Source organism: Aphelocoma coerulescens, chromosome 2 (genome assembly GCF_041296385.1).
Source record: "Aphelocoma coerulescens isolate FSJ_1873_10779 chromosome 2, UR_Acoe_1.0, whole genome shotgun sequence".
NCBI classification, from domain to species: Eukaryota; Metazoa; Chordata; class Aves; order Passeriformes; family Corvidae; genus Aphelocoma; species Aphelocoma coerulescens.
The window spans coordinates 131,824,081-131,834,566 of NC_091015.1; positions in this window are offsets into that span (position 1 = coordinate 131,824,081).

Below are 10,486 nucleotides of genomic sequence, written 5' to 3' on the forward strand. Positions count from 1 at the left end.
GAACTCTAAACCCAGTACTTTTAGAGGTGAGTAGGTCTCTGGGGTTGATAAAATATAGCTGAGTGTCCTTGCAAAGACAAGAGAACTGATATCATTATACTTGCAAACTATTTTAAATCACAGCACAGTATTAATTTTCTAACCTTGCATCTTCTGCTGTTGTTGGCTTGGCTGCTTCTCTGAACTGGTCTCTGGGAATTGAAACTGCTGTCCTTAAGAGTGGTCCCAGGTCTGCTTACAGAAACATGCTCTGCTGTAAAGTATATACAAAGCGTTGTTTACTCAGAGTTCAAGAAACTTTTGGGTAGGTATTATTTGGCACAAGGAGCTGACTGGCTGCCTTTAAAAAAGGAAGAGAGAGGAGGAATGCTCCTTAAAATTTGGCTAGGCTGGATACTACGAAAAAGCAGTTAATTTCAAATTTCCTTTAAGAAGCCTTCATTAAATTACACATTTTTTAACAGCACTGCTTATCTTCCTTCATATATATCATGATCACTGTTATCTGGTGTTTTCCAAATAAGTGTCTCAAGGCACCCAGTAAAGCCATCAATGGACATGCAATAGATCTCATTGTCTGTGTCAATGGAAACACAAAAAATAATTCTTAGTTCATTTTGTAAATACTGGCCCTTGAAAAGCATAAAATCAATACAATATTTGTTGCATTAATAAATGTGACAAAGCATTAATTACTAATAGTTTATTTGTCCTTGCAGAATTTTTCATTCCACAGAATTTTGTTCCAGAAAAAAAATCTCAAATCACTAAATCTTGATTCAAATAATCTGAAGTCATTAAAATCAGCTTTTGTGTCCCACAAAGTGTTCCTGGTCCAACAAAAACAGCATTTGGTTTTCAGAAATACTTAAATTATTTAAAAAAATAAAATCAGATTAAGAGAGAAGAACTAGAATGATGTTTCACACTGAAAATCTCAGACCATTAACTCCTACTAAATTCCACTGCCAAAAGGGCAAGTGAGTAATAAAAAATTAAAATCTTGTCATTTAACCTTTCATCTAGAATGGATACTTACATGCTTTACTTTAAAAGGGGGGAAAGTATACAACAGAACAGAATTCAACATCTTCCATTTTCATTTCATCATAGTGTACTTGATGATACCATATTTTGCCAGTAGACATAGAATCTCAGTTGTCAAGAAAATAAAATAGATGTGACCATTTAAATGTACTGAAACACAGTATAAATTAAGTGAATTATGTGTATGCTACATCTTCAAACTGTAATCTCATCTAAGAATCACCATCATACACATAAAAGCAAGAAATCGAGAAGGAATGACATGATTAAAAGGTTTTATTGGTTTTGGGTTAAATGGGAGTACTGTCATGAGAAACAGGCAACTCATGAAGACTTCTGCAAATGAGCTCTAATTAAGACAGAACATGGTAGAAAGACAAGAAAGACATAAAATATATAAACCTAATAAGAAAAAAAAACATCACAGGATATTTCATTTTATACTTAGTAGGCTGTTTTTATATATTTCCACTTATAGCTGTGCAAATAACAAGCAGAACTGACATAGAGAAGCAATGAGCTATAAATATTAGCAAAATTTTCAAAAAGGCATTTGCTAATTGATAAATCTGTTATAACTTCAAAGCTCCTATAGAAGAAGGAAATTCTGTCTTATTCACTCTCCTGGAAGCAAAAACCCCTAGTGTATGCAGACTCCTGCTTCCACTTCTGTAAAACACCGGGTTAGAACCCAGCAACTATCTAGATTTTCATCTTTTCTGTTCTGAAGCTCCATGAACAGCAGTTTGTGCTAGAGCTAGAAAGCCTAAGAGCACCGTGGCATATTCCAAACTGTTGTCCAATGGACCCTTCTCTCTCATTCCTTTGCATGGGCACACTTACATCACAGCCTTGTAACAGAAATCTCAGCAAATTCTCATGTGCCTTCATGGCATTTCAGTGAACCACAGATAAGAGCAGAAAGGGAGGATGTTTCTCAGAAGTTTTTTAAGTCTGCATCTTCAGAGGTGCTTGGTCACTATAAATGCTTGAACAAAGCTGATTAGTAGGGGATGTAATCAGTGACTCCCAATTTTTAACTAGATACCAGACTACTAACAAACTTCAGTCTTTCTTGTAGTCATCTGACACTCATATCACACTTTCTTTGACAACATTATATAATTTCTTTCGGTGAAGCAGGTGGGGAACACCTCCAACCTCAAAACCATTCTTGGAGAACTACAGCGAAGGAGGCAGAGCATCACTGAAATGACTAAATATACTTATCAAACACTGTTTTCATGTATGCACAACCATGACCATGACCATCTATACTTAGAAACAGTTTCAGAACCTTTTTATATTGGAATAAGAGATACTGGAAGTAAATTCACCCTTTTACCTCTGTAAATGGACAGTATCAACTGGCAGCTATCAAAACCTACTGTCATAAATTACATTAGTTCTTTAAAACCCCAACAATATTACAGAAAAAAAATTCAAAAATCCACAAAGTCCTATTTCAGGTGACTATTTCCAGTTCTGCAGGAAGTTTAAACAAGATTAAACAGATAAACATGCAACAATAATACCACCAACTAAAATTAAGAAAACCAAACAGCCCCTAGTTCATGAACCCATAACTTTCCAAAGAATTGCTATTTTCATCTGAGGTATTCAAATTTCAATCTTTCCTGCAATTGTCTTTATTTTAAAATTTGAATAAAATGCAAAGAAATGAGCTCTACTCCTTCTATGTTTTCCTCACAAAGATAAAGCCTAACCATGTATTTTGGGCAGCACTGGAGAAGAAGAGACTGTAGTGTGAAGCCTAGGGAGGAAATGACCATTGGTGAAGTGTGTATGCTTTGACTGTGTTGAAACAGAAGTATCAGTAGTTGAAAAGTTATTTCTGAAAACATATGAAGAATAGATTAAATTAATCTCACTGGTTTTTTCTTTCTTTTTCCCCTTACATGGACATCCTCCCTGCTTACTGGGAACCACCTCATTAAACTCACTTCTTACATGTCTTTGTACCTAAAGCCAGTTGCAATAATAAGAACTTGAATTTGCCCAATAAAACCTATGAACAGTGCTGAATATTTTTGCACGCCATCTACTGGTACATTTTACCAAAACGATGACATCTATGATTAAAAAAAAAATTGCCATGAAAGAATACTTGAGCAGTTTCAACCTTGCATGGAGTTCAAGTGTTTGCAGCCAAGCTGAAGCAGTTCTTACCTGCAGCAAGCTGAATTTTGCTGCATAGATTATCAATTTTTATGTGCTAAAGCAACTAGTCATCGAGTGAACCAGCAGCAGCTTCCCTTCACAAACCCCTGCTCCTGCCTATGCAGGGATAGAGGAGTTACTACCTCCATCCCTGCACTCCTCTGTGATACTCATCCATACACAGCCTTACTCCCAACACATCAGCAACCAACTTTACTCTCACCAGCATCTTCTCCCCACATTTCCACAGTCCTTTACTGAGGATCGGCAAACAAACTCACCCCCTACACAAACAACCCCCACACGTACAGAATGACAGTGGCTTTTTAAAGCCTTTTGAATAGATATTTGATCTCTCTGAGCTATGAGACTTCACATTAATTTCAGGCCCTCTCCTTAGCTTCTTAATGCTGCCGGCTCTCCCACTTCCATGAGCCAGTGTTTCATAAAGCCCCAGCTGCTGTAATCAAGATATCTGCAAGGGAAGCTCAAATCTTGTTTTTAAAGTAAATTTCCAGCCTTTGCTGCAGATGAAAAGTCTGAAAGCACTAGGGCCTCAGGCTCAAAAACAGGCAAACAAGCCCTAAATGTATTATTAAAAAAATAATCAAAGGCTTGGAAAGAATGACTCATTAGTTTTGAATTCTTCAGATAAGTAATACTTATTTTTGGTGAGCACTTCACTGCTCAGATTCCACTTTAGAGAAAAAAAAAAAATGTTATAAAGACAACTTTCAAACTGACCAATGCCTTCAGCCCTTTATTCCCTGCTGGCCCTCCCAGCAGGCCGTCAGCTCATCAGTTGTTGAGGTTGTGGGTCCCAAACTCCTGGGCTACAATGAGCTGAGACCTTCCAGAAGGTAGGCTGTCATCAGCCTGCTCTGAAATGGAACTGCATGTCAGAGGCCTTTGAAATAAATGCCTTTATCAAAACATGGGACAGAATCTCCACAAATGTCTAATGCTGCTGTGCAGAGCAGGAGGAAAACCTGAGGTGTGGGTAAGAGTGAAGGTGCATTGAGGCTGTGTGCATCAGGTTTTGTTGTATCCCACATGGCTCTGCATTTTCTGTGCTCTCAGTTAATTAAAAGTGCATTAACACCCACCAGAGCATGATATACCTCTGCCACAGTTTTAACTGATTATTCACCACTTGTCTTTGTCAGACACACCTTCAGTCATAGTAACACTACGATTTCTGGGGTGGAAAAATAAATATCTTAGTAGGTAAATCCCATGTCCTTTTCCCCTATATTTAAATACAGTACAATTTCTAATGAATGAATATAATTTTGGTATTCAGTATCAAGGAGAAGACCTACTAAAACAAACACACATATAATTACATATGTCCAAGCTGCAGACCCAAAAGCCAAAGATGTGTATGCAAGATCTTTTCTTCATCAATCTATAGTGACACAGGTGAAAACAAGTGTAAAAGGTGTAGCTCTTCAAGGGTATGTCAGACAGATTCTTATATTTGTACCAGGTTAAAATTTGGCTTAATTTACCACAAGAGCATCTAAATTCATGTAGATACCTGGAACAGTAAGTGTAAGATCAGTCATTTTTAACCCAGGATGTACTGTAGAGATGGGCAGCATTTTAAAAATCTTTCTACCTTAAAATATCAATGTAAGTAAATACGAAACTTTTAAAACCACAGAAGATGGGTGAACACACCTTCTGTTTTCTGCATAGTTCACAGTAGCTACCTCAAGTTTATTTTACCTATTAAACCCTTCTCCAACTCTGTACTGGCCCATCAGGCTGGCATATGTCCAGCCATGGACAAAGCGCCGGTGTCCTCTCCCTTCTGATCTTCATCACCTTAACCTGCACTTCTGCCTGCAATCTATACTCTCCACTTTCCATCCTTGCCAGCCTCACATGCCTTACTTATCTCCAGTGGCTTATGTTTGCCTCTCTTGGCTGAAGCTACAAACTAATACATGCAGAAATGTCAGTGTTTTTAAGCTCCGTGTAAAGACGGTGCTTTATACTACAGATAGATTTGAGGATCCTTCCTCACTCCAAGCTCTATCTCATTCTTCCAATAGTCCCATTCAATTCTGTGGGCCAAATTTTGTCACTCCCTTTGTCATGTAGAGTAGGATCTCAGCCTTTGAATAGTCTCACTGATTTAAATGGGACTTTTTCACACAATCAGCCATTAGTAAGAATGGAAAGAGAAGCTGATATTATATAGTAACATTTCTAATATATGTCTTCTGATGGAGCAGAACAACCTACTAATGATGAAACCTTTGCAAAAATGTAACTCTCATTGCTATATTTTTGACAAACTAGAAAAACCTCGTTTCTGTGAATCATATTAGTTTTAAAGAGTATCATCCAAAGTATATCACAGGGATGCAGTGAAAGCTCAGAATATAGCAGACCGGTGCATCTGTTTTTACATTGCTGTATAGCAGAAATTATACACTATCTAAAAGAAGAAATAAATGGTCTGCAACTGTTAACACCAATAAACCCTCCATTCACAAAACAAAGCTATGGCAAAGAAGAACACAAATAAATATGGACATAGCTGACCAAATCCACATACAGGTGTAAATAAAATTTAGCTGTTTAAAAATGCGTTTCTATGTATTTTAGACAATATTTTAAGGTAATCATGCATTAACATCATTAATTTTCAGCACACAGAAGCTTCAAGCCACTGAGAAGCCTAAAGAGTAAGAAATGAAAGGGAAGGCCTTGAAACATACAGGAATTTAGCATTTTAAATGGTCATATATGTTGAATTAATGCATTCTCTGTGCTTCAGACCAAACCAAAGTTATAAAATGAAAGAGCTCCTTTAAACAAGCTCCGTGAAAGAAACCGATCTGTTAAAAATAACATTGCAGGTGCCACAATATTATTGTGTATATATTGCTGCTGTATTTTTAATAGTCACTCATCCCTTTGGAGAAAAACTTGTAAAAGAATTATTCATTCTCTCTGTGCATACATTCTGAGAATAATTCACTGTACTTTTCCAAATTATTTTCAAAGTGTACACACTCAGGAAAGGATACAAAACTTTTCCCAGGCTACATTTGAAAGCTTGTCAGCACTCAGAGCTAAGGCCTTTAATCCCAGGCTTTAAATAATTTAGGTAACACTTGATTACTCCATTGCTGGAACATCAAGCTCTGCAAAATCTGGGCAACAAAATATTTGAGGGGAAAAGAGAGAATACTCTACTTAAGTAAAATACATTTCCTGCAAACAAACTGCGAACTGCAGCTTGACGTTTGCAATGCAAACCGTGGTAAAGCACCACTGAGGCTGCCCTCCAAATAATATTTTATTCCAGTTTCCACTAACAAAACTCTTTAGTAAGGAGTTCTATGGTGCACTAGTCACAGCTTACACACCATGAAGTCTGATATTCAGAAGACTTAAGGAACAGCTTCTCCTTAGGTTTATAATATATGATATGCTCTAGCTAAAATTTGCACATCAACTTCAGACGAGCAAACCACCCCCTTCCCCCCCCCCCCGACACAACGCACACACATGATTTAGTCAGGAAAAAAAAGAAGGACGTTTTTACCTTTCTTGTGGACTAATTTTTTTCTTGAGAGAACAATTTCATTTTCTCAGGTAATCCACAGGGGATTCAATATTTGCTGTCTCTACGCATTTGCTAAATTAAAAAAAAATAGTAAAAATGGCTTTGTTCTCTTAGGTACATCTGTACGTGTACCGTTAACAAAATCTGAACTACTTCATTTTTTCAGTTGTGTTCTCCATTTAAAAAATACTTCTAGCTAACAAAACTTCTCTGTAAAAAGTTGTTTGGATCATTTTCAGGGCAGGTAAGAGTCATGAACATCGCAATGTGTGCTGTGTGACAATCTATGCATATTTCGTTATATAGAAATACCAATTTATTTAAGAATAATTAAACATCCTTTAAAAATTATCAGAAGGTAACAAAGAAGAAGAAACAAACAAACAAACATCTCCCCCTGCAAATTAAATTATCGTGTATAAGGTCCTTTAAGATCCCTTTTCACTGCTGCCTTTGAATCCTTTTTTGCACAGAGGAATACAAAGTTTTCCTCTTAAATCTATCAGTTCTTTTTCCCTCCAAAGCTCATAGTTTAGCCCTGTGCAATGTATACAGCTACAAAATTAGGACCAACAACAACAAGCCCATAATTGCCCTCAGCAGAGTCAATAAATGGCACATTTGACTCTCTCTCATACCATTTTGAACCAAGTCCTCACACAACTTCTGCCCTGACACCTCATCCATCAGCTCTTAAAGCACAAGAGCAGCACCCCACAAGCAAACCTCTTCTCTCCTACGCCATCTCCAGAGTGGAGGCCCAGATGAGAAACAGCCTTATCTTCCAGTATAGCAAAGATACCCCTCTAAGATCAGACCTTGGCAATTTGACCTAAAGCCATCCTTACTTGCAAAACAAAGTCTCCATCATCTTCAGAGCAAGAAGGAAAGAGAGTGAGAGGGAAAACAGGAATGGGGGTAGGGGAGGAAAGTCCTCTCTGACCTGATTGGAAACTTTGTTGTGGCAAAAAGAAAAAAAAATCTCTTTGGCCAGTTGAGAAACTGCCTATGGTTGCTCTTGTATTGGGAGGGTCTGTTCAAGGTTTCTCAATCTTCTTTTCTCTCTCTCTCTCCCCTCTCTTTCTCCCCTTCTCTTGTTTCAAAAGGGGCCTCTGGTCAGCGCTGATTAATAAGTGTTTTTTGTTGTGAAGTGTTGAATAATAGAAGATGGCCAGTGACCCAGGAAAGACTAAACCTTGTGCTACTTTATTGTGGCAAGCTGAGAAAGGGGCTTTAGGACAGAGACCCCAAGCACTGACCCGCACACATCCTGCGGATTCCCTATTCATTCTCACAGCCTTCCAGTCGCCCAGAGCTCCCATTGTTTGCCAAGCAACAATGGAGATTTTGCACAGAAAGTAAAGCTCTCTTCAGATTCCTCCCTGATGTTTTGCATTTGAGGAAACAACGATCCTTAACAGGTTTTTTTTTCCCTAAACTGAATTTCACGAAAACTCCTAGGATATGGGCTTTTATTCTCATTGCTCAAGACTTTCTAAATAAACCTAAGAAAACAAGCATTTTCTCTTAATAAATACTTATTTTTTTCTTTTTAATTACACAATACATTTTTCCTGGGGTACTGCCTCCCTAGTGATTTAAGGGGAAAAGTGAGGTTTCTTTTCTTTTATTTCTTAGCATATTACTATGCTTTAATGCACACTACATATCATATTATTCCTAAAAATAACTGTATTGAAGTAGTCTCTCTTTGAGTGGGAGCCAACTGGAAAGTGCTGCTTCTTTCAAAAAAAAAAATTAAATGAAAGCAGAAGATTGAAATCTCTTGGTTTATTTTTGCCCTGATTAGGCAAGCATAGCTTTTATCTCCTCGAAGGCTGGCCTTTCCCCACATTCCAAACAAAGAGTTCATCCGAAGCCACCAAGGAGGGCACATGCCATTCCATAGACTTGCTCTGATTTACCTGTAGGGTCCAAACCACATTTCTCATTCCAACCTAGACATCTATTTGCACTCTAACCATGTGGATAAATAACTCTTGCATCTGTTGAGCCTTTGGGTAGGAGCACAGTTAGAGGGATCAGAGGCCTCAGGATCACCTGCTTTAATTGCTTTCTCTGGCCTGTTATACATGGCTTTCCATTCTTCTGAGGTATCCACTTACACGTGTCACCAAGTGGCTCGATTAGGGTGTTTGGTTGTGACTTGCGTTTGCAGGTTTTGTGTCTTGTTTTAAATTTATTAGGCATAAAAATAAAACCCAAAAAAAAAAAAAAAAAAAAAAACACACCAAGAGCAGAAGGATGTTGCCATCAATAGGACAAATTTCTGCTAAACTGCTAAGAGTGGGATTTCTTCTCCCTCAGTTATTTGAATCTATAACTGACTGAACATTTTTATCAGGACCGTGGCTTTCTTTCGGCGTTTACACCTGCGTAGGGAGGTCCAGAAATTCACCCTTTGGAGTTGAGGAAGAAAAGACCAGTCTGTCAGAGAAACCTTTAACAACTGGAGCGGGAACAACAGTCTTTATTAAGGATATTGGGTAGCAGAATTACCTTGGCGGGGGCGGGAGGCGTTGTAAAACATCCATTTGCAAAAGGCTCTCAGGCTGAAACCCTTTCATCGGTGGCGAGGGGAGGGGGAGGCAGGGCGGGGGCTCGCAAACCCCCAGCTATCTCCATTTGTCAGCGCCACAGAGGAGGGGTCGTAAAGGCAGCGGTGCGGAGGGGTGGGCTGCCCGGTGGTCCGCCAGCCCCGCACTCCCGGCGGCTGACGGCCGGAGCGGGACGCGGCTACAAGTGCGCTGAGCACGGCGGGCTCAGCCCGGGGCGGTGCGGAGCGGGGGACCCCGGCCTTTCACTTTCATGCCCACCGCATCAGCGTTAGGAAGGGGGAAGTGGGGGGAGGAGAGGAGGGAGGGAAGGCAAGCGCCCTGCTGTATTGTTCCCCTGCCGAATTGATATGCTAATTTCCCTTGTGAGGGCATCACAAAGAACACCTTGCACTTCTGAAAGACTTTTGTGTCCTGGACGGAGAAGTTTATTATCAACTAATTAGCAACAACTTCTAGCAATGAGTTGGGTTACATTTTCATAAGCTTTGAACAAACATCCTGAGCTGCGTTGTGTCAGGATGATGATCTTGCTAAGGAAAATAGAGTCCTAAATAAGGGAATGAGCTTTAATAATTAGCGCCTGCTATATACGGAGCCTCTGTCGACGTAAGCCTTCCTCCGAGGCTTTTGATTCACGTTGCTTCCAGGATTGCAAAGGACCATGACAAGCACTCTACAAAATAAAATCTTACTCAGGGATGACTAGCCATTTTTCCCCTCATATTAAGGCTCTTTTCTTCCAACCCAAGGGCATTCTAGACTACCCCGGAAACGCACCAAGGATAATCAGTATATGAAGAAGCTCAGTACAATTAAGCATACTTATATTAAATATAATTTTGAGAAGCTTGTTGTATTCAGTCTAGCACTTTGAATATAAAAATCGTCTAGGAGAATGGAAGAGTATATTGACATTACAAAAAGAAAACATCTATAAATTTCACAGCTTTTCTATGGTGTTTGTTGGGTTTTTTGATTTTTTTTTAAATTTTATTTTTATTTGGTTTGGTTTTTACTTCTGTTTTACTCTTCTTATAGTCTTTCCAAAGAAGGAGGATCGGGTCTCAGGTTAGCTCAGTTCTCTTATTGCAGA